Source organism: Trachurus trachurus (genome assembly GCF_905171665.1).
Source record: "Trachurus trachurus genome assembly, chromosome: 8".
NCBI lineage: Eukaryota > Metazoa > Chordata > Actinopteri > Carangiformes > Carangidae > Trachurus > Trachurus trachurus.
The window spans coordinates 23,397,730-23,423,495 of record NC_139905.1 but is presented as its reverse complement, the minus strand read 5'-3'; positions in this window follow the sequence as shown (position 1 = coordinate 23,423,495).

The window sequence follows — 25,766 nt, the reverse complement described above, 5'->3', positions numbered from 1 at the left end:
TCCAGAAATCTGCAGATATTTCCTTTGAAATCGATGCCAATATCGCTGAAAACTCTGGTAAGGTAGTCTTTGAAGTAGTTGCAGGAAAATCTTGTAGCAATCCTGTTAACACTATTAGTGGAGACATTTGTGTACTGACACATGGGGGCAGAGGAAGGACACTAGGATGACCAACGTGCAACCTTGTTTCCTAACTGATCTAGGTTGTAAATTCCTATGTACAATAGGGCTGCCACAAACGATTATTTTGATAGTCGACTAGTCACCGACTATTTTTTTCGATTAGTCGACTAATCGGATTATACGTAAATTGAATGTAAAACATACAGCTTATCGCACCAGCATGCAGCTGCTCTTATATACCATCATTAGCTTTCACCTTGAAGTGTTTAAGGTATATGCTAACTAAAAATAAAGACAATTAAGATGATAGTTCATTAAACTTTTAATGAAATATGCAGCTTTAACTGTAGCATAAAGTGCAAACAGCTGAGTAAAATAAGGATAAGGCACTGGCCTAAACAACACCAAAATAAATACTTAAAGGTTTTTTGTCTTTCCTTCATTTGTCTCTGGCATTAAACATAGCTACATTTAAATAAAATGAGGTGGACACCTGAAACTAAGGAATTGTTCACAATAATAAAGTTTTGGTAGGCCTATCAATCAAATATAACTTGTGCTCATTGTAAATAATAGGAGTCGTTCTGTTAAAAAAAAATCAAATAGTTTATAAGACAATCGTCTTGTCTGAAAAAATGTAAATGTCCTTTTTACTGTCACAGAAGGAGAAACATAGAAAGACTCCACCAGAAAGTTCTGTGTGGAACTGTCAAATGAAAACAAGTGAAACTGAGGTGCAGCTCAAACTCTGCAAGGTGTGGACTGTGTAGGGTGGCCATTTCCACAACACCAAAAAGGAGGACACTTTGCGGCATTTAGTGAGGATGAGGAAATAAAAATCGCAACATACAACTCTAGTGTACTCCCCACGACAATACAATTTTGTACATGATAACGATGGTATCATGATACAGTGATTCTGAGATACTCTGTTCAACACAAGACAATTTATCTATGATATCATGTATGTGTAACAGAAGAGGAAAAAATATTCCTGAGAAGGCGAAAAGTATTTGTTTACAGTATTTGTATTTATTCAATAGCCTACAGCTGTCTTGCAAAGTGCAGTGCCACAAAGCAGAACATTTATGGCCTTAACCTTTATGTCTGACATGGACACTTTTGTCCAATGTGGTACATGTGCCGGAAAAAATTTTCAGGCCACAAATACACATTCCACTTCTTAATAAGCATATAGAACTTTTTTTATGTAAACAGAAACGACTTGCTCGTTAAGATGAGCGCTCATTACGTGACGAGGACCGCTGTGACCGGACGCGGTAACGTTCCAATATTCTCCAACACTGAGTCTCAAAGTCTGTGATTTTATTTTTAAATGACGAACGGCTGTTTTTCAGTCCGTGATTTAAAACGATGGAGCGGCAGTACCGCTCCTAGTAGCGCTTCTCATTTAAAATGACACAGAGAGAGAGAGAAAGAGAGAGAGAGAGAGAGAGAGAGAGAGAGGGAGAGGAGCGGCGGTGGCGGCGGGGGGTTTCACCGGTGCCGCTTGATGAGGGACAAGACAGGTAGAGAGAGAAAAGAGAGAGACCACCTGTAAACTCACCTTGAGTGAGTGAGTGCACGTGTGTGTGTGTGGTGGGCGGCTGCAGCGGTGGGTGCGTGTGTGGAAGGTGCCCCAGCAGTTTTGAGAGAAAAACAAAGTTAAAAAAAAAAACAAAAAAACGACGCATCGACTATTAAATTAGTTGTCGACGATTTTAATAGTCGACGTAGTCGTGACTAGTCGACTAATCGTGGCAGCCCTAATGTACAACAACAACTGGGGTAGCCATTTGTTGAGTAATTGTCTGGGAAAGCTAGAAGTGCTTGTAGTAATGAAGCAGACAGAGCCATAAAGTGGGGTATAAGAAGGGACTGTGATCTCTGTTCTGGGGGCACTACTCTGAACTGCTACCTGCCATGTAGTTCTGTGTTCTGTCCCCTTCTCTATGGAGAATGGAGAATAAACTTGGGTGCATGCTACCTCTCCTGTCTTGTTCTTCACCGGCAGAACCAAAATTTCCACGACAGCAACAGTAACCAAGCCAAACTGTCATTGGACTGACCTGATGTCAATCTTGTGTTCTGGTTGCTGATTGGTAAGGGAGGACGTCCTCCCTTAGAGCATAATTTTACGTGTCTTAGCCAATCATAGATTAGCATGAAAAAAACCTAAATGCATTGAGTGAATGGAAGGAGATCCCGCCCCGAGGTGTCTAGAGGAAGACAGAAACCCTCCTCCCCTAAGCCCCCACCTTCTTGCTCACTGCTCCTCACACAGACTGCTCTGTCTCCTCTGCCTGCAGCTGTCGCTGTTGAACCGTTTTAAATGGATTTAGTTGATTTTCTTCCATAAAAGAGATTTAAAAATATATTATAAATGATTTGATAATGGTTTATTTCAACCAGTTACTCTTTATTAAAAATATGTTGATTTCCTATGGCCTCTCAAAAATAGAGGAGGACCAACCTCCTCTGACTCTATGGACCAGCCTCCACTGATGTATACGCATAGCGCAGTGCTCACTGTTGGTTTGGGGTGGGTTTTTCTTCTTTTTTTATGTTCTGTTGTCTGTCTTGTTTTCTAATGTTTGTACTCATAAAATTGAAATACCAATCAAACAAGTATTTAAAAAAAAATCCCTCTTCTCACCTTTAAAGCACTTCATCATAACCTGGCTCCCTCTGACCTCACTGACCTCCTCAACTGCCACTCTCATAACTGCTGCCTCTGGTGCCATGACCAAGCACCAGACCTGGGGCAACAGAGCCTTCAGTGTTGCTGCACCCTCCCTCTGGAACTTTCTTCCCAAATCCATCCGCACCTGCTCTGACCTGTCCACCTTCAAAGCCCACCTTTTCAAGCTTGCTTTTAATGTTTGATATTGCCTGTTTTAGTCTCAATTGCTTAATGCTTTTTCATGTTTCTTGTACTTCCCGTACAGTGTCTTTGAGTTCTTGAAATGCACTTTATAAATAAAATGTATTATTATTATTATTATTAGTATTATTATTAATTATACATAACACTCATGAATGAATTGGTATAGCTGAGACTTTGCTCTTACCTTTTTTGGCAGATGTGATTAGAGGATTGACCACAGGTTCTCTTGTTGCTGCTCGGCTTTCATCACCATCAGATTCATCCACTGGAAGACACTAAAATAAAACATCCCTTTCAATATGATATTTGTAATCTTTATCAGTCAGGTCAGATCATTGTAAAATCTGTAAGAACAGACAATTGCAGCAATGAAATGAAATTAATGAATGAAATTTGTTTATTTCGGTCATACAACACCAATATCAAAATCAATTTCACTCGATGAAATTAAATTACCTAGAATGTCAACAGTCCAAAATAATAAGATGAAAGTAATCATTACTGTATTTTATAATTTTTCATTATTTTACATTTCAAGGCTTTCTTAAAAATCAACAAAGAACTACATGTCTTCAACTCATCACTGAGCGTATTCCACATTTTAACTCCCAAGACTGAAACACATTTGTATTTTATATTAGTTCTCACTTTACACATTTCAAAAATCAATAACTCTTCTTAATTTAAATAACTGAGGAATACAAACTGGAAGGCTGTTGTTCTTTACTTGAAAAATAATTTCCATTGTCTTTAGGAGCACAATATCTGAGAATTTTAATGCATTAGATCTTATAAATAGTGGGGTGGTAGGTTCACAGTAGCACTCTTTGTTTATTATTCTAATTACTCTTTTTTGAAGTTTTATTATAGGGTCTATGTTTGTTTTATAAACATTACCCCAGACTTCAACACAGTATGTCAAATATGGAAATATAAGAGAATAATATAAAATATGCAGACATTTCTTATTCAACATGTCCCTTGTTTCATAAAGAATAGCAATGGATTTGGATATTTTTCCCTTGATATATTATATATGAGGCTTCCAACACAAAACGATTGCTAGTAAACATATACCCGCAGGTTTTTTAGACGTTTACCACTGTGTGGTTATTCTTTTTAGGAGATAAATGTTGGTCTCATTGATGAAATCTTACAATTGTGGCAGTTGGATTAGTTTGAATGAAAAGTGAAGCTGTGAGAAGGAGGAAGAGAGGAGAGGAGCAGTGCTGCGGAGCTCTGTAGTCTATGTGCACAAATCACCACATTTACATCAATAAATAACTGTTTTACAATGAACTGACCAGTCTGCATATATTTTTAATTTATTTTATTAAAGCCTCTGGAAACCCAAATCCACAAAAGCCTCCTAACTGTGTATTTTAGGGTCTTATGTACATATTATTAAACATGTAAAAATAATTAGAAAAAAGTTTCTATCCAAATTCAAAATATTTGTCTTTTAAGTTGTGGGTTTGAATTGGGCGGAGTTGTCTCTGGGATTTATCACGCAATAAATCCGAACCACTTGTAAATCGCCACGTCAGTTCTCTCATCCAGCCCCCCAGTGGTGGCGAACAAAACCGTTCTGCTAACGGTCGCTCCACCACACTCCTCTGAAGTCCTCACAACCAGAGCCATAGAGTGCCGAAGCGGAAGCAGCCCCATGGGTCCTCAATTCGAAAAAGGTCTCCATACGAATGAATGGGACTCCAAGATTTATTTTGTGATCCGTTTGAATTGTGCCATGACAAAAAAATATGTCCTCTACCTGTTTAAAACATCATGTTTCATGCCGAGAAATCAGCAGTTTATCGTAAAACGGCAACAGAAGAATGTATTTTGTGTGACGACACTCTGCAGACTACAAATCTGGTGTGTGTCCAACAAAAAATACGTCACCAACTGACACAGGAAAGGGCGGCATTTGGTGTGTGACGTCACCTACGCGACCTGTAGTCTTTCTGGTTATGGACTCTTCGGAATTTTATTTTACAATCGTTTTACAACAAACTGCTGATTTCTCGGCATGAAACGTGATGTTTTAAACAGGTAGAGGACATATTTTTTTCTCATGGCACAATTCAATCGGAGTGCAATTTAAAAATGCCGGGTGCTGCCCCTAAATTACCCAGGATGCATCAGTCATTCTCATTTGCATAAAAATGCCGCTCTGGTCAATAGGGGGTAGTCACTCTACATTTTTACTACAAAATACACCAAATTGAAATATTTTGACTAAAATGTCAAAAGTTGGACCAGAATCAACCGACAACACTACCTTATACCCAAATATATTTATTTTCAGCAGAAAAAAGTGGTTTAGGGGTTTAGTTCCTCTTTAATGAGGCACTTGACTTTGATATAATATAAGCATTTTTACGATTTAAAGTCAGGTTTCCAAAGGCTTTAAGTTATATTACATGTTACAGTATGGTTACAGTAGCCTACATGGCAAAGGCTACTCTATACCATCTTTAGTTAGGGTGAGACTAGGTCATGGGCACATTTCATTACACAATGTAGACTGGTCAGATGCATACTGGAGATACTTGCAATTTGCCTACTGCAGATTTAGCTTTTGGTTGCATAGGCTAGGCTACTACATTTTGGCCAAATCAGTATAGACCACTTCGGCGTTGACGTCACAGTGACGTTGCCAGACTTACTGGTGGCAGAAAAAGACCGGAAGTAAGCAACAACCTGACCATCCTGACATACAGCTCAACTTTAAAAAGCAGCACAGCTGCTTGGCTGCAGCACGACCCTAATCTGTGATGATGAGCCCACATTAGAGGGTGAATTTTATTTAATTTTCGCAATCGCGGTGCAGAACAGTGAGTTTGGAGCTGACGAAAGGAGAGAAAAAAGAGAGCCGTGCCGCGGCGAGACCGGTGAAATGGTGATTAGAGAGGTGACCGCCGCGCTGACGGACCCGGTGGAAATTGGGGTGAGACAACGACTGCTGAGGAGGAACTATAAAGAACTCAGCTGTGATTTAAACTAGGACCTAAACCGAGTCGAGTAGGCAAGAGCCGAGCTGTAACTGTGTAGTGGAGAAGCGGCAACACACGCGTCCCCTCAGATGCGGCTGCATCTCTAGGTCACTGGTGTATGAGTGTGAGAGAAAGAAAAGCTCTGACTTGCTTGGGCAGACGTTGTTTGGTGTCACCCGCTGATTTGCACATGTAGGCTACAAGACCCCGAATATAAGACGACTTGTCCTTTCCAACTTTTTTCGACGGAAAAAATACTCTTATATTCGGGTCAGTGTATAAAATATATGTAGATATTGCGTGCATCGTTTAGGGATTTTTATTAAACATTTACTGTTTCATTCAGTGTAAACGTTAACATGTGTACACATTCACCCTCTTATTCATTCATTTTGACATTCATTCATTCATTTTTACACACATCGGGTCATGAGTGGTGTCCCTAGCAACGGTCTGTGATATATAGCCTAACAACGGTCTGACTGTTATAGCCTACAGATATAATAGACATGGATCCGTTAAATAAACTGTAATATACAGCCATACAAGTAGGCTACAGTTTGCTGTCAGTATATACCGTAGTTGGTGGACTTGTTGATGATCTCCCACGTCTTACAGCAGTGTTTTGTGTACCTGTCGCTGGCTAGGCAGTACGTCGGTCCGTAACACACAACACACTCCGTTGCTAATCGTTAACTTAGCCTACGCAGGTATGACAACCTGTTTTCTGTTGACAAAGCATTAAAATAATCAGAGAAGGCCTCTGTATGATCCATCTTCCTCTGATTTGATCGCTCTTGATGCCGGCTTTCCACTGTTGACACCAGATCAGCTGTCACGTTCTGCCACCAGTGAAGCCCCGCCCACAACATACGTCATCATTGTTTACAAACTTAGAAATGGTCTATAGGTACTAGTAGTAGACATTGTCATGGTAACGCAATGCTGAGGGAGTGGTTCATTTGCATTTAAAGGGAGGGGCCACTGAAACCGACCGTTTTGTAGGGGTGTCAACAATAATCGATTCGGCGATGCATTGCAATGCGGGACATGCACAATTCAGCATCGATGCGGCAACGTGCCATAATCGATTATGTCACTGTTTATTTTCTGGCCTCAAATAAAGTTGTGAAGTTTCAATTACCTCCGGGGGCATTTCCGGAGGAACGACATGCGCAGCCTGTAGCTACATGCTAAGCGGCAGCACCATGGGCAGCACCAGCAGTAACAGTGTTGCCGCTGGCTTTCTTTTTCCTTCTTTTTTTTTTTTTGTTTCACCCGCGGTCGGGTTGAGAATTAATTAATTAACGCTCATGAGTCCGGCCGTGTTGGGTCCGAGTCCAAGATTCAACAAGCCGGTCGGGTTTTACCGTTAGGCAGCATGCCCGTTTATCACCAATAAACGCAGTAGAGGAGGGTGAGTGACTGAGCTCAGGCTGTGTACGGGGGTCTCTGATGCAGAGAGAGAGAGAGAGACCAGGGGCCTGTTGTTCGAAACCTAGATAAGGGATTAAGCCGGGATATGTTGGTTATCCTGGCTGAATTTAGCCTCAAGTCGGTTGTTTGAAAGCTGGATACCTTTATCCTGGTCAAGTTACTATGGTGATTTATTCTCTGCAGCTAGCCTGCTCCAGACCAGGCTAACAGCCAGGCTAAGTTGATTCTGTTGTCTTTATCTGTGAAGTCAAGAAATCAACGTGTTTCATAAAGTTATTCCATGTTCTTATGTACATATTGGCCTGATTTATAAACAAACAAAATACATTTACAATAATCAAAAAACATGAAACATTTACAATATTTATTAGGTTATTTTTCTTTTCTTTTTTTCATTATTAGGCCTATTCATGTGCTTCTCACACTGAATCTTTGCATCTGCCAGCATTGCCTACTTCTTCAGATGTCGGGCTACAGATGTCTGATGGTTTGTGAAATCTGTAAAAAACATTAGCACAGAATTGTGCACACTGTTCTTCAGTCAATACTCACTATTTTCGATATCTGTGACCCATCTATGATATTTTCTATGACCACTAGTACTACATGGCTTCTCATAAAAAGCAATGGAGCAAAAATAGCAATATCTTTATTCTACTTTCGAACAACAGGGGCCCGTTGTTCGAAAGTAGAATAAAGATATCCAGGATAAGTGGAAAAGCCAGGTTGGACAAAGTCTCATAAATCCATCCTGGCTTAATTGGTTGTTGGAACGCCGAGCCAGGCTGAGGAGGAGCAGCTTTGTCAAGCCAGGTGTAACTTATTCTCTCGTCAGTAGACCACAGAGATTGATCACAGATTCACTGATGAGAGGACAGGTGTGGCCACTTTCCTCCAATCAACAGCGGATCTTGACGTAAGGTGACACACCTCTTAGAAAAAAAAAAAAAAAAAGCACCGCTGCTGTCGTAAAGCTCAGAGAGAGTGCAGCGGACAACTGCGGACTGATTGAATGTGGAAGTAGCCTAATCCAAAATTATAATCACAATTTAAGTTCCTTTCACAAATTAACAGCTGAGCACTTTGCCTTAATGATGAGCAGTGGAAGTTGATACATTGCACTCATCTCTTATCATCTAAAGTAAGTTCATACAGCACAAATACAAGTGGCCAAAAGTGCAACAGGTGAAAATTAATTAAATATAAGAACATCATGCAGTCTGATGCTTCAATAAATTGCCGATAACAATGTTCAAATGAGGTGTATAAATTATTTGGAAGGTGCCTGCTCAAACAATTGTATTCTTGTTTTCTTCCCTCAACCAATATTCGGCCAATATACTGTATTTTGTAACATATTTTATAATAATAAAAATAAATCTATTGCTAATTTTGCTTTTTTTTTTTTTTTTTTTTTACTAGTGGTCATAGAAAATATCATAGATGGGTCACAGATATCGAAAATAGTTTGTATTGTCTCAAGAACAGTGTGCACAATTCTGTGCTACAGATTTCACAAACCGTCAGACATCTTTATGCCCTGCATTTGAAGAAGCAGGCAGCGCTGGCAGATGCAATGATTCAGTGTGAGAAGCAAATGAATAGCCCTAATTATGAAAAAAAGAAAAGAAAAAAAACCTAATAAATATTGTAAATGTTTCATGTTATTTGATTATTGTAAATGTATTTAGTTTGTGTAGAAATCAGGCCAATATGTAGGGTACATAAGAACATGGAATAACTGTATAAAACCTTGATTTCTGATCAGAGTGACTGCTGACTTCACAGATAAAGACAACAGAATCAACTTAGCCTGGCTGTTAGCCTGGTCTGGAGCAGGCTAGCTGCAGAGAATAAATCACCATAGTAACTTGACCAGGATAAAGGTATCCAGCTTTCGAACAACCGAGTTGAGGCTAAATTCAGACAGTATAACCAACATATCCTGGCTTAATCCCTTATCTAGGTTTCGAACAACAGGCCCCAGGCCCCTGCCGTGCCATGTAAAAAAAAACAACAACAAAAAAGTGTCACGACTTCCTGTATCTGGCCCTTCAAAATAAAAGCCCCATAGTCTTTCATATAGTTCAGTCATATTGATTTTGAGTATTGACAAGACACGGCTCCAGTTTTTTCCTGCGACCAATCGACCAACGGAATTTTGGTCGGCTAATTTTTGGGGGCAGCCCTAGAAGTGATTTATGTTTTCTTTTTCAGGTTTGAAAATGCCATATCCAATACCCTGTACCATTCAATTTTATTTTATTTTAAGCAGAAGTAAGCGATCCGGTCGTTTTGGCTGACTTCTTGTCAGCCGATGGAGTTAGCAGCCCCCGCCCTTGTCATGGATCTATTGATCCTCGTCCCTACGTCACAACATTCACGCGCATCCCTTGGCTGCACCCACAGCCCTTCATGCCGTTCTCTCTCCTCATTGGATAAAGCTTGTAGGATACAAGGAAGTATACAAGACGTTTTCTCCTCGGCTTACAGCAGAGCAGAGTGACTGACAGACCTGTGTTTCGGACCAAACACTCTATGTAAGTGATTGCCGTCGGAAGATATAACTATTTAAGACTTATATTAACACAAATATTCCGCTTACTTCTGCTTTAATGACATTTATGTCAAAGATACAGGAGAGTGATAATGCACACATAGCAGCCGATAAAATCTGTTGTTCAATATCTCATGACTGATGAAATATTTGCCGTGTTGCGTGCAGTAGAATTTTGATGCATTGCAATGCATCGCAATGCATTGCAATGCATCGCAATGCATCGTAGAATCCAATCGAATCGAATCGTTACCTGCTGAATCGTAATCGAATTGAATCGTGAGGGCAGTGCTAATGCACACCCCTACCGTTTTGCACAGCCCTGTTTTTGAGAGTGCTGTGATGTTTGATCTTTGGGGTATTTTGACCGAAGACACCCAGGAACTATTTTAGTTTGTGCAAAAAGGAGCATAATAGGTTCCCTTTAAAGACCGGGTAAACCAAGAATAAATATGTGTTTTAAGTTTATAATACCACAGGAAACTATTAACCACTCTGTCAAATTTGGAGGACTAAAAAAGTCGTTAAGTATATAAAATTCTGCATCAAAGTTGTCAATAAATGAGCAGTTTTCCCTGCTTCCGGACGGTGGGGGCGTGTCGCGATATGGTCGTGCTGCAGGCAAAGAAACCACGCCCCATGGCAGGAGAGCTATACTTCACTGACCGTCACTGATACACAACCTAAACACACATCGTCATGAAATAAAGACGGGAGTGACCTCAAACACACTCCACCACACACCCCAGTCCTCAGCACTGACACAGCTGATAAACCTTCAGGAAATATTTCTTACCTTAAAGGCCCTTTCACACCGCGGACGTAACGAATAAACAACACGAAATTGCGAAATATTCGCGGCCAAATATTTCGCATCAAAACCATTCACACCGGCGGCGACACAAATATGCGACAGATGCGACAATTAGATTCCAAAGTTTCGCTTTGCGACTGGTGGTTCTTCGCCTCCACGTCATGTCTTTAATCTGTTAATTATCCCTCACGTATTCACTATGCCACTGTCGTCTTGTTACCAACTTTACTCAACACAGCAGCTCACTGTCTGATCACTGATCAATATCTGATCAATATCTGATCACTGTCCTGACAGTATGAACACACTCTATTGCTATTTCTCCTCCTCCTCTCCTCTCCTCTCCTCTCCTCCGAGACACAGGTTATTTATTGTTTACATTAGCGGCCAAGCACGTGTCCATGCGCCCGTGTGTGTGTGTGTCCGTGTGTGTACTTGCGGTGCGACCGCACGCCAGAGAGACAGTAGGTGGAGGGGCTGACTGGCAGAGATGAGAGCAAAGACGGTGAAACGCTAAAAAAAAAAAAACTTTTTTCCTGTGAGAGACTGTGGCGGGCCCGAGACTGTGCGGCCACCGTCTGTTATGGGAAACAGCTCTGACGTGGGGGCTGTGACGTACCTCCTCTTCACGCCACATGATTGGTTGATGCGTTTATTTGCCGGGCGAAAGCTCAGAAAAATCGACCTCGCTCCGAAAAAAAATTATGTCGCGTTTTCGCCGCGACACATTCGCGGTCGGTGTTAAAGGATCCGTGATGAAAACCGGGGTTCGAAAAAAAATATTGATGCGCGATTTATTCGCACGAAAAATACGTCTCCGGTGTGAAAGGGCCTTCACTCTTGGTGTCTAAAACAGTCGGCAGCAGCAGTCATCCAGCTGCAACAGGTTATAATCCACCATGCTGCTCCCGTTTACATCTCGTGTTTCGTCCATTTGCATTGTGTGAAAAAAATAAAGTTTTTAGCTTTAGCTTCAAGTGTCCTGACAGGAGAAGCAGTAGCAGAGACAGTGAATTATCTCTGGACCTGGTACCGAGTCCAGACCCGGTCCAGACCGCCCGGCGCCCGTGACACACAGCGTCCGAGCTGAGCAGCAGCCGTGTCCCGGGGAGGAGACCGGGGGAAAACAACACGGTGGAGCCGGGAGTAGGCTATGCTAGGGCTGCTGCCGCCGCTAAAAACTTTTTTTTTCTTTCACACAATGCAAATGGAGGAAACGGGCAGACCGCGAGTAACGATCGAAACGGGAATAATATCGGTGGATTAGGTGCTGGATAACTGATGCTGCTGCCTGTTTTTTTTTTTTTTTTAGACACCAGAGTGAAGGTAAGAAATGGGTTGATCAGCTGTGTGTCTGCTCGGATGTGTGGCGGAGTTTTTTTTTTTGTTTGTTTGTTTTTTAAACGGTGTTTTCCGTCCGTGATTTTATGGCTGGTCTCCCGTATGTCTGGTTGTTGGGGGGAGTGGAGGCTTTTTGGTCGGACAGTGTGAGGGAGACTCTGGTCAAAGGTGTTGCTGCTGCTGTGTGTGTGTGTGTGTGTGTGTGTGTGTGTGTGTGTGTGTGTGTGTGTGTGTGTGTGTGTGTGTGTGTGTGTGTGTGTGTGTAAAGTTGTGAGGGATCCTGGTGTGTGACCGAGGGGGCAGTTGTCGGTCTGAGAAGTGAAGCTCACTTCCACGTTCAAAAAACTGCAATCCCCGCGGCTGTCGCTGGGGGCTGGCTCTAGAAGGGAGCAACTCTCCATAGACCCCCATGTTAACTCATTGAGTGCCATTGACGTCTATGGACGTCAATCAAAATCCAATGCTTGAGTGCCATTGACGTCCATAGACGTCAAATGCACTTTTCTGCGGCTGGTAAATGGGGACGCTCTCGCGCACACTGTGAGTAATTTTGGGACTTCTGGGATGTGTAGAACGAAGAAGACTGTAGATCAGAGCAAGAAGTGAAGAGGAAGGAGAAGACGAGCGCGATCGGTACAGAGATAAAAAAGTCGGAAAAGTTTCTATTTCTAGAGAAAAACGACGGGCAGAGCCTGGAACAAGTGTAACGTGGAGCTGGAGGAAGCTTAGCCACGGATGCCATTAGCATAGCTCCAGCATGAAGTGATCGGAGGAGGCAGGAAAGGTAAACTGATCTAGATGATCAGCACCGAAATGCCGAAGCAGAGGCAGATCGCGGAGTAGTTGCTGTAAACCGACGTCGTGACGACGAACCGAGAGATCAGCGCGGTGCGTCGCTGCCGCGGCCGCGTCCGGCAGAGAGGCTGAAGACGCCACGACGTCTCCCTCACTACTGCAGAGACGAGGGGATGCAGCAGGAGGAGAAGGAGGGGGGGAGAGGGGAGGGAGTGGAGGGGGAGGGGGAGGGGGGCGTAGGATTGGCAGCAACTGCTCGTACTTGTTGTATTTTTGTTGTTGTTGTTTTGTTTTTTGTTTAGTCTTTTTTTTGGGGGGGGGGTGAAAAAAACATGTGAAATTAAATTTTCAGATGTCTTACATACTTTTGAAGCCAAAATTAAAACGGATAAATCACTGTTTTTCTTGAGAGACTCTCTTTCACAAAAATGCATTTTTCTCAGCTTTCTAGAAAAAAAGTGGTCTTTTTAGTGCAACCAGGCTCTATTCAACTTAAGATATATCAACAATGGAACAAGGTACAAACAAATGGTTTTTTCCCTAGTTAAATAGAGAGTCTCCTCTTTCCTTTGAGCTGTTTGGTGTTTTCAGAGTCATAGTACAAAATACTCTCTGGGTCTTGACATATTACTCAAAATGCCCCAAAACGCTGGCACCTGGCACTGACCATTTTATAAAAGGTCTGGCACTCAATGAGTTAAAATAGCCGACTTTACATCCTTAACTCATTGAGTGCCATTGACGTCTATGGACGTCAATCAAAATCCAACACTTGAGTGCCATTGACGTCCATAGACGTCAAATGCACTTTTCTGCGGCTGGTAAATGGGGACGCTCTCGCGCACACTGTGAGTAATTTTGGGGCTTCTGGGATGTGTAGAACGAAGAAGACTGTAGATCAGAGCAAGAAGTGAAGAGGAAGGAGAAGACGAGCGCGATCGGTACAGAGATAAAAAAGTCGGAAAAAGTTTCTATTTCTAGAGGAAAACGACGGGCAGAGCCTGGAACAAGTGTAACGTGGAGCTGGAGGAAGCTTAGCCACGGATGCTATTAGCATAGCTCCAGCATGAAGTGATCGGAGGAGGCAGGAAAGGTAAACTCATCTAGATGATCAGTAGCGAAATGCCGAAGCGGAGGCGGATCGCGGAGTCAGTTTCACCAGTTGCTGTAAACCGACGTGACGACGAACCGAGAGATCAGCGCGGTGAGTCGCTGCCGCGGCCGCTTCCAGCAGAGAGGCTGAAGACGCCACGACGTCTCCCTCCCTACTTCAGAGACGAGGGGATGCAGCAGGAGGAGAAGGAGGGGGGGAGAGGGGAGGGGGGCGTAGGAGAGGCAGCAACTGCTCGTACTTGTTGTATTTTAGTTGTTGTTGTTGTTGTTTTGTTTTTTGTTTAGTCTTTTTTTTTCTGGGGGGGGGGGGTGAAAAAAACATGTGAAATGAAATTTTCAGATGTCTTACATATTTTTGAAGCCAAAATTAAAACGGATGAATCACTATTTTTCTTGAGAGACTCTCTTTCACAAAAATGCATTTTTCTCAGCTTTCTAGAAAAAAAGTGGTCTTTTTAGTGCAACCAGGCTCTATTCAACTTAAGATAAATCAAGAATGGAACAAGGTACAAACAAATGGTTTTTTCCCTAGTTAAATAGAGAGTCCCCTCTTTCCTTTGAGCTGTTTGGTGTTTTCAGAGTCATAGTACAAAATACTCTCTGGGTCTTGACATATTCAGAATGCCCCAAAACGCTGGCACCTGGCACTGACCATTTTATAAAAGATCTGGCACTCAATGAGTTAATAAACATGATCAAAGCCTGGTACCATTACGTTTTTTGGTCTCAACCGATAGTTTCTACCCCCGCACACACTCTGAGGGGGGTGAATTTTTTTAAAACTCTACAGTTTTACTATTATTAGGTTTAAAGTTCTGGCCAATCAGGGCGCGGAAACGTTGAGTGACAGGTCCGGCGACCGCTGCTTCGAGGCCAGTGGGCGGGCTCTCGGCCGGCCAACGGCCGCACTGCTCCAAATATGGCAAGTAGAATCCAACATGGCGCGGTTCAAACCCCCGTAGTAGCGGCACAAAACAGACTTCCCCAAACCAATGGGTGACGTCACGGACGCTACATCCATTCTTTTTACAGTCTATGGTCAGCAATGCTCCTCTGACCAGCACACACCTGAAGCTTCACTTTTCATTTACACAAACTAATCAATGAGACCATAAATTAATCTGCTCCTTTCTCCACCGGCATGACGACGTCTGGGTGACCGGTCGATCACCTCAGCCGGCCGGCTGCTGCCTCTGAGATGAGCCGAGCAGCGAGCTAACGTTAGCTCCCGGTGGCTGCTCCCAGGTAGCTGCTCCCAGCTAGCTTTGCACTTCTCCCAAAACCTTGGAGCAACTTCCAAACAGACGTCAGTTGGATAAACTGACCACAGATTAGGACTCTAAACTGTGACTTTCTCGCATGAAAAAATATTTAAAATTAATAAAGTGACGTTTTAACAACGCTACGGCAGACTTTTAGCTGCTCTACTGCTAGTTAGCATAGCTTTGAAGCTAATGACGTAAAACGGCGCATGCGCAGAAGTCTGGAACGGATCTTGTTCCGGGTACGGATCGGGCACTGACAGTGGCCTCACAGTGGAGGTCTGCAAGGAAGCGCCCTGACAGTGGCCTGCAGCCAGACCCCTCTCGATAAAAAAAACAACTCACTAACTCAAATGGTCCATGATAAAAAGATTTTTTTCCAGCGGATATCTTAGTTACAACATGATTGAGCTAACTAAATATTTTTTTGCATGGATCGTTTATTAAGTTATTGAGTTATTAAAAAACGCTGCTAACGGCTAACGGCTAGCACCGCTCCTGCTGACAGCAGACCAGGAGAGAGAGAGAGAAAAAAAAAAGAATTGTCTTTGGTGGGTGCTTTGGTTGGGTTTAGGCAATGAAGAAAGGAGTTGGTTAAGTTTAGTAAAAAAGACCAGGTAGAGGCTAGACAGGCCAGAGAGAGAGAGGGGGTTCTTAGAATAACATAGAAATAATAAGAAAAGCAACTTCCGGTCGTGACTTCCGGTATGGATGAGCTGAGCTAGGGGGGGGGGGGGGGGGGGGTGTCCTTGGAATTGAGTGAATCTGGCATGGGAAATGTAGGGCACCTGAATGACCTACATGAGTGTCACATCAAAGGGTCTGATGATATTCTAGTTTTTCTTTTTTCGATTAATTTGCAAGTAAAAAAAAACATAAAGCTGTGTGATAACTGTACCCTGTATGTCACTCTACATGTGGGTTGTAAACTGACGAGGATTTAGGATGAGATACATGATATCAGAGGAAAGCAAGCGAAGTTATTACACACATTGTTCATTTATCATTGTCTTTACATCTCCCCTTTGTGATGTAGTTTTGACAAAAACAAGTAGTGATTAAGTGATTATTAGACAAGTACCTCTCTGCCAGTCTCTTAGGCAAGAGCCTAGACATGCAGGCTGTTGGTGCTTGGTTTTCTTGGCTGTCTGGTGAGCAATAACCATAACATGATAAATCCTTACTCCACAGAGACACATGCTGAATTTGTTGGTGTCCCATTCCTCTCTGCACCATAAGCTTTGCAGCCTCTCCTACCCACTCACTTACCAGCTGATGTCAATTAAGTCTGTGAGGGCTCAGGGTTTAGGGGGGATTGGGTTATTGTGTCCTGACTTGTGTGATCACCTGCTCGTCTTGTAATGTGTCTCACCTTCCTCATTATCTCTGCTCCTCCAGAGTATTGAGCTTCTGTGTTTCTTCCTGGCCTTTGTGACGTCTGAGATAACTGCTAACAAAAAAAAAGCATTGTTCAGTATAATTGTGACAAAAGGTGTTACTGACATTTCAATTAATTTCAACACTTGGTATCTACTGAATCAAGACAGAATAAAGACAGATCATTCACAAAGGGAGAAAAAGGAAATTGTTGCATGTCTTTCCTTCTATAGTCTGAATATTTACTGTTTTCTTTGTCAAAGCTGGATTTTTAAAGTGATTTTAAAGCGCATTTTGTACGTTTTATGATATAAAAGACAAAGATATGTTTTTAATTTTATGAAGATCAACAGCACATATTGTGGAACACTTAAAAAAATAAATAAAACAAGGGACAACATTTTACTGTACCTCTGTAGTAGCTGCTACCCCCTCCAGCTGATCTACTACAAGGAAATGGGGGAAAGTAGCAGACTGCAGGGTCAAGCTTGAGAAAAAGTTGTTGGACAGTTAATTTCAAGGTCAATAAAGTTTTAATGTCAAAGGTGATGCACATTATATTTTCAATGGCCATTAATCAACAAAATCGAACTACTGATGATGATGATATGGTTTTTACCTTTATCTGCCACCCCTGAGCTAAAAATGGGCCTCATTCACCAATATGTTCATAAGTATTTTCATAAACTTTTTTAAAGTTAATTTCTGAACATGCACTTAAACCGCAGAAATGTTCGTAGCTGTGCTCTTAAATTAGGGCACATGCCCTCAACCCATGGTTGATACCATGGTCAGTTGTCTGGATCTCATTTGTGACATTTCTCCTATTTCGTCCTCTTGTTGTTATGTAAACCAAAGAGCAAACTGAATCCTATTTATAGGGTTAAAGATCAGAAGGTCACGTGATTACATTGATTACAGGGGTTTTCATTGGTGCATTCTGTTTGCAAGTGATTGATATTGTGTATTTCAGTGGCAATGTTTAGCAAACAGCACACACAGGCTTGTAGTTTTGAATGGTGTGTGTAATGGAGATAATTGTGTATGTAGTCATTTGAAAAAAAGTGTGTTTTAGAAACTCAAACTCATTGTAAAGCAGACAATGGGCCTCATTCACAAATATCTTAAGTATTTTCTCGAATCTTTCATGAGTTGTTTTTGAGAATTTTTTTAACCCTCTAAATATGTCTGTATATGGTTAGACATACAGAGCAACCATAGTGCCATTATTGCACTAATTATGAAATAATATTATCATATTATACGTCAAATTAAAACTGGGTTAGAGATGTAAAAAAAAAAAAAAAAAAAACATGTTTATATGACCCAAAACACAACTCAAATAAACAACTAAACATCCCAAATAGAGCCACTGCAGGATGAGGAACAGCCTCCAGTGAGGGCAGAGGTGAGTGGATGTCCCCTCAGGAAGCACAGCTGCTGTCATAAAGCTCAGAGAAAGCATAGCAGAAAACTTCGGACTGATTGAATAATCAATCAGTTAACCAATTAATTCAACCAATATTTAGGCCTAAACATTTTGTAACATATTCCATAAAAATAAATAAATAAACAAATGAAAATCTGATGCTCTTTTTTTTCATAGAAAATATCATATGTAACAGCTGTACACAGATGCTAAAAACCCTGACAGCTTGCCTAGAAAAATAGTCAGTATTAGTATTCGTATCACTTACGAAATAAATAAATATTAAATCAATTACTAATACTTTAATGTTGTTTTTACCGTTAAAATCATTCTTTTTCACAACAAGCGGGTGAGTGGACTATTTAATATCTCTCGTCAGCGATTTTTTTAAAAAAGAGAGAGAGATGCTGCGGTATAGCCAGAGTGATTCTGCCACAGCCTGATACTTGATCAGTGAAGGGAGGTGAGGTGACGGCTTAAATGTAACGTGACACAAAGTATTATTTCAGAGGGCCAGTGCACTTCTTACCGCGTTTGTTTACAGACTGTATCATGATGTGCTGAAATAAAGTTGTTACTGCGTTCACACCAAAAGCTTCCAAAGCGCCAAAAAGGCCGGAAGTTAAAGCAGAAGTAAGCGATCCGGTCGTTTTGGCTAATGCTGCGTTCCAGGCAGGCTTTTGAAACCGTAAATTACAGCTTCGAGTCACAACTTAGGACTTTGTAGCGTTCCAGGCAACCCACTCGTGTTTTTCCGACCTGTTTTACTTGTGAAAGTCACTATAACGGCCACACGTAACTGCCGACAGCCGCAGAGATGCACTGCGAGGATGGGCCAACGGTTTTACCTTCAGAAAATACAGGGGTGGTGAAATCATCTTGCTGTAAAGGTGGGGGTGTCCAAACACTTGATTTCCCCACGTGTGCGACGCCCATGTCTGCACTGCTGTGTTCACCATCAGGTCTCTTCCCTGGACAACACTAAGATAAAACATTTGTTTCAGTGTTATCTCAAGGAAATTTAAATCGAAAGCAACTGGACTTGGTTATTTGTCTAGGAAGACGTTTCACCTCTCATCCAAGAGGCTTCATCAGTTCATGTACGCATCTGACCAGGCTGGGACTGGTCCAACTTTGTTGGTTGGACCATTCCCAGCCTGGTCAGATGCGTCTCTGCCCCGCGGATCTCAAAACAACATGCACCAATAATTAAAGGTAATGAACCTACTCCTATAACTATAGGGATTACGGCAATAGGCAAATTTGCCAAAATGTGGAACTATCCCTTTAACATAATTATAGCCTAGGACTATCGAGCCTCCACTTTCCGATTCAATAATGCTATCATACTGGTAAAATGTTAAATATTATGTATTACTATTATTACTTTGTCGCATTTTGTCATTTGTAAATGTACTTTGCAATCCAGCAGTTTAGAAAGGGGTGGAGTCAAATTCCCAGCCTGAGTTATTTTTTCACACTCCTCTTGGTTTAATGCATTACTGTGCAGAAGAAAGCTCAACACACTTGAATGTTCCCCCAAAATTAATTGTTTTAAATTATTATTTTACCATTTTGTTTGCATGCTTGTTGGGGAACTAATACAATATAGATTCATGTTAATAGTGTTATGTCAGTACTTACAGTTTTACAACAACTTAGAAGGCAGCCAGTGAAAGACTCCATAATGTCATTCGTTATGCATCTACAACTGTGAAGAAACACATCCTGTTGCATGGAACACAGATTCAATATCAGCAGATTTCATAAACAGCATTGACAATAGCTGAAAAATTACAACTTGATATTACGAGATATTAAAATATTTGCAATAACAGATAGTGTATCTTGCTGCATTACTCCTGTTGACTGAAACTAACTATAAACTAACTGCGTCTATAATAACCGCCACGTTCCGGCTCCGCCACTGCAGAGGAGTCCCTGATTAATGAAGTGGTGGCTCTGGCCTGAGGCTCTGAGGTTGCCACAATAGAGGCACCCCAGGCTGGTCTCTCTTAAATTACATAAATTCCTCTGCTTTGTTGAGCACATTATTAGAGAGAGGACAAGTTTGTCTACAGCTGTGGAAAAAAAGTAATGTGTGTAGAGTGTAAATTGTGGCTGGGAGCACTGTGGAAAGAGACAATTTCAGACAATTTCTGGCAAATTCTCTCACTCTAGCCGTTGATGTCACACCGTTGATGAATTAGATTATTATTTCTGTTTAATTTTATTCTTACCTGATTTCACTTTATTGTTATTATATCTCTGATTATTGCTGCAATGGTTGTTATTATCATTAATGTAAGCTTTTTTTCTATTATTATTATTTGTATTTCTAAATGGAGAATGGAGAATTTTTTTCACAACGTTAATTCATAGTCTGTAGAGAAAAGTAATAGCACACCAATCCTGATCGATTTAAATATATAATTTGCCTTTCAAAACTTTAGGACGAGTTGCAATTGAAAATTGATATGGAAGATGAAAAATGTATTCTGTTCATCTTGATTGACAGGATATACATCCAATGCTGATCCCAGTGTGCACTCTCATAACGTGGACACAGTTTGGACAATTGTTTATTCATCCTAGAGCACATGAAAAACAACCTATCCCACCCCCGCACCCAGCAGAATGGCTACACCAGGACAGGATAGTCACTATAATTAATAATTATAAGAATCACTATGATTAATAAAGTAATTTGTATTCGTATTCATATAATGTGTTCTTGTATTGTAAAATATAAAACTTAATAAAATAGGCCCCCTAAAAATGTCTGCTATATTCATACTTACATTTACAGAAAATATATAAGTTGTTCCGCACACTCACCTTTTCTCAGGTGTCTCTTTGTCTGTGTCTCTGCTGCTTTGTCAGAGAATCTGCCTGGACTCATCCAATATATAGAGGCCGAGAGCTGTTAGATCTGCCTCACAAAAACTCCTCCTAGAGAAGAATGTGGATTGTATAACGTGATAACTGTCATGTCTACTTTCATAATCAGTTGAACTGTTAAGGTGTGACAAACAAGGTTTTCTGCATTACACAGTGGTTCTGGGGCTCCTTATGCCATCGCGCCAGTCGTGTCTCATATCAAGTACCAAAACAAAGCTCTGCTCGCATTCGAGCCTGGGATTTGATCAAAAGATCAGGAACACTGACCACAAAAGATTGAAAAAAAAAGAAGCAACAGTCTGTTTAACTGACATGTTGTGCCGCGGACGTCTGTCATATGGAGGCTGCGGCAGACTCTCTGTCCTCTGCGTCAACCTACTAATTTTAGTGGGAAAGCGGCTATACAGTCTGTGGGTCTAACTGAGACTTATCACTTGTTTGCACAAGTCAATAAACAAACAATGGGTGAATGTGATGTGTACTGTAAAGCGCTTTGGGTATCGTTAAGATGGAAAAGTGCTATATAAAATACAGACCATTTACCATTTACCAATAAAGTTTTGTTTATTAATGCAATTGAGTTTTTGTAATTTAAATTACTGAATTTGATCAAAGAGCTAATTACTAACTTTAAGGGGCAACTATCCAAGTCTGATCACTTGTTGCATCTTGTGGATGTTTTGTACAGGTTGGTGAAAGTTTCCTGCAAGGACAAATAAAGCTGAATCTGAATCTTTTCTGTTGTAGCCTCTGTGGTTCCTCACTCAGTGCGTTTACATGCAGAGCTTAATCGAGCTATGCTCAAAATTAGATTTTTGGCGTCTAGTCGGACTTCGGTCCTTGTCTCAATTTACATGTGTGGCAAGTGGAGGGTGGAAAAGTGTACCAACAACGCCACCAGGGGAGTTTCGCCCCAGGAGATAGTTAGATGTTTTTAAAGGAAAATGATTAAATACCTTTCTATCATTACAGGTCTTCACAGGTTCGATACCACGGGCAGAGACGTGTTAGAAAAGTATAAAAATATTTTATTTTGCAATTATCAATAACATGTCACATCAACACTGGCTGCATATTACTTAGACTGGGGGCTTGGAGGCCAGGGTGGACAGAGCTGGGGTCACTACGGCGGCCCGAAGTCAAATCAAGGGGGAGGAGTAACTGACCGAAAACACCCGTGGCACCGCACACACACACACACAAGGGGGTTCGTGAAGAGAAGACCACCACCGGGGATTGGGTCGCCGCCTTGGCCCTCAGCACCTGTCCACAAAGAAAAGAAAGAAAATTATAAAACCAGCCTCCCAGTTATGCAGCGTTGGTGTCACCAAACACTCTCTCTCGCACACACATTGGGCCTCACCAGCAGGGCATTACGGAGTGCCGGGAGGCGTAGTCTAGGACAACAGAGCAGGACAATACAATCAGCCGGGAGCGGCACAACAGACTGAAACGCCGACTTACCACGTGGAGACAGAGCAACGACACCGAAAGGCTTTCAGCAGGGCAAACCAGCCCCTTGGCCCCGGCAGTCCGCCACACTGCAGCAGAAACAACTATGTCACAGAACAATCGGCACATGAATGAAAAGAGAAAGGAGCGGTGTGCTCTGACGCGCCTTACCTGTGTGCTTAAGGAGCAAGCGTGCGTCTTTTCTGGCACCACACCAGAGACACTCCAATGCCGGCACAGCCAAACGGCTTCACCAATGCCAACACCAGCAGCACGTCACACTGTGCGCTTAAGGAAATAGCGTGCCTCTCCTGGCAACACGCCAGAGACGCTTCACTGCCAATGCAGCCACGCGGCTTCACAAACGCCAACCCCAGCTCCGCCACATCCACCACGGATGAGCAGGAAGAGAGAGAGCGCGCCAGGTAGAACCAGACTCCTATATAGAGGTCATAGATATATATACTGACTAGATGCCGCCTTCTGCTTCTCAGCATACGTCAATAGCGCCGCTATCTCGGTCCGGGGTTTCTGACCATAGACCCGGTCGGACCCTTGTAGAACAAATTTCTGTGTATTTATGCATGTGGGTGTGTGTCAGAGTATGTAAGTGTATGTTTAATACATACAAAAAAAATTGTATTTTAATTTTCAAAAAAAAAAAAATTGTTGTTGTATCATAAATATATGTCTGACATTTATAATAAACCAAACGCCTTGAAAATCGGTTGAATATTCGGTGAGTTATGGCGATTTTAATAGTTGATAGACCAGCAAGCATGGATTAGAAATGATCCCAGTTTCATACTCACAGGTCAAACAGACTCCAATAAAGCAGAAAAGCCTCTACGAAGACCAATTTGGATGAAAGAGGTCTCTCAAAACAGAAGTGTCTCCAGCCACCTGCTCAGACCAAGACAACTGTGGCAAGGTGAAGAGGGCCGGGGTGGGCTTCGAACCCCAGACTCTCGGATAAGAGTCATGCGCGATAACCACTTGGCCATAGGGACATCCCCTTCCCCACCAGGGCGCATTATCAATTGGAGGCATGGTGACAGGACCTGTCAACTGTCACATCTCTCCCCCTCTTTTCACAAGCACGTCCTCGTGCTCCGCGCAGGCTGCCACACATTAGGAATCCATGGACCCACCCCTAGTGCTACATGGATCCTGCCAACAACGCCAGAATGTGGCAAGGTGAAGGGCTTCAAACCCCAGACTCCCGGGTAACAGCCATGCGCGCTAACCACTTGGCCAAAGGGACATCCCTTCCCACCTCTAGATCTTGCCAGTGACCTAAATGACTTGGATCTAGGCTCAAAAATTCCCCCAGTATGGAGCCTGGTCCTTAATTGGGATTTGAAGTCTGACCCCTTCACCTTAAAGTCAACATGGATGAGAAGCCTTTCACGCATCGGGGTGTCCTGTCAGTAGTGTGTATGACCCACTTGAATTTGTGGCCCCTGTCACCATTCAAGTTAAGCACATCCTAAGAGAGCTCGCACAAGAGAAAGGTGACTGGGATTCACCATTGCCATGGAAGATGGAGGAACAATGGACATCTTGGTGAGACTCTATAAAACTTTTCAGTAACTTGCACATCCTATACACCAAGGTTTCTCCTTGTGTGGCATCCCTGGATGGTGGAATAGTTCAACCCCCTGGCTGCTGTAGTTACTGTATGTGCATTTTTTCCCCCATGTTTCGTATCAAACTATTTTGGCTTTAATTCTTAAAGGGTTCTTTAAACCAAGGATACTTAATTCACTACATCTTACTTCCCTCCACGCCTTTCATTTACCTGTACTCCCACCACTACTAACAGAAGAAAAATAAATATTTTTTCTGGACTCCACTTCACCCAAAATGACATAGATCCCCGATCTCTCTTTGTTCTCTCTCTCTCTCTCTCCCTTTTTCCTTGTTTGCATCATGATCGCAGGTAAACAGGATGCACCTACCACCTTATATGGTGGTCACAGTCTCCTTATATAGCTATTCATGGGCAGAGAGCTATTTAATTACTGATTACCAGGGGTGTGCTGTCAATTTACGATGGGCGGCAATGGGCATTCATGATCTTACACACGTGCTTATGATCAAATCTGAGATTGCTGCACAGTTCATGAATCCGTAATAGGCTTTTAGTAGCGTGAACTTTTATGTGAAAATCTACACACAGATTTACTAAAGTTTCATGAATGAGACCCAATGAGTTGAGGCGTTTCTATGTGTATGTGAGCAATCGTGGCATCTGCATACAGAGATCATCTCGGCCTCAGCAATGGAAGTATGTATCCACAGACCCGAATCCTGCAGACTATGCAACCATGTCCGTCATTGCTGTTCGTCTCACAGGTATTATGTGGCTCATTGAACCTTCTCTCCTGGACCAGGTCCCTGAAAAGTCTCTGGAACCAAGCGCATTCAAACTTGTGGACCTGAACATGGACTCTGAAGTTTGTCCACAGATCTCTACCCTCAACACGCAGACCACAGTTCAACAGCTTGGATCTCAGCGCTTCTCTTCATGGTGGTCTCTGAATCGTGCCATTGCCAATCTCAGTCATATCTCTCACAGCTATTGAGTGGTCCAGGTAGTGGGAACAGTAAGAGAGTAGAGGGTGACATTTGTGTTCAGAAACACACAGGGTTGAGCAGTTTTGTTAGTCCAAGTTCATAATCATCATGGCTGTCCAAGAGGAGACATATCTCAACATTGTTAGTTACACACTACCATGAACAGACTCAACACCAGGGACGTCTTGTCACAGAAGGGGCTATCCGTGCAGCTGGTTATTGGGTCATAGGTGTGAAGAGACTTGTGAGCAACATCATACACCATTGCATCATCTGTCGCAAACTACGTGGCAGCCCCAGAACACAAAAGATGGCTGATTTGCCAGCTGATCGCCTATCCATGGAGCCTCCATTCAGCATTGCTTTAGCAGTTTCCTCAGATAATTTAGCATTCAGCAGCAATTTTATTCAGCTCATTTAGCATAGCTTCAGCAATGAGGTTCAGCTGATTTCAGCATTCACACCCATTTCCTGCTGGAAATGCTTCTAATGGCCATTTTACCTCATACAACCCCACTTCAAAAAAGCTGAACTATCCCATTAAGCCTCAAGTCGTTCTACTAACACTTCAGACTTTCTAATCAAGGCTGACTCAAGAATGCTCTGTGGTGTTTTATTTTGATTGATTCGTATGTACTCTGAAAAGATATTTTGATTTTGAGTACAGTTAAAACTGTTTTGAGGTGTGTGTTTGGTTTCACA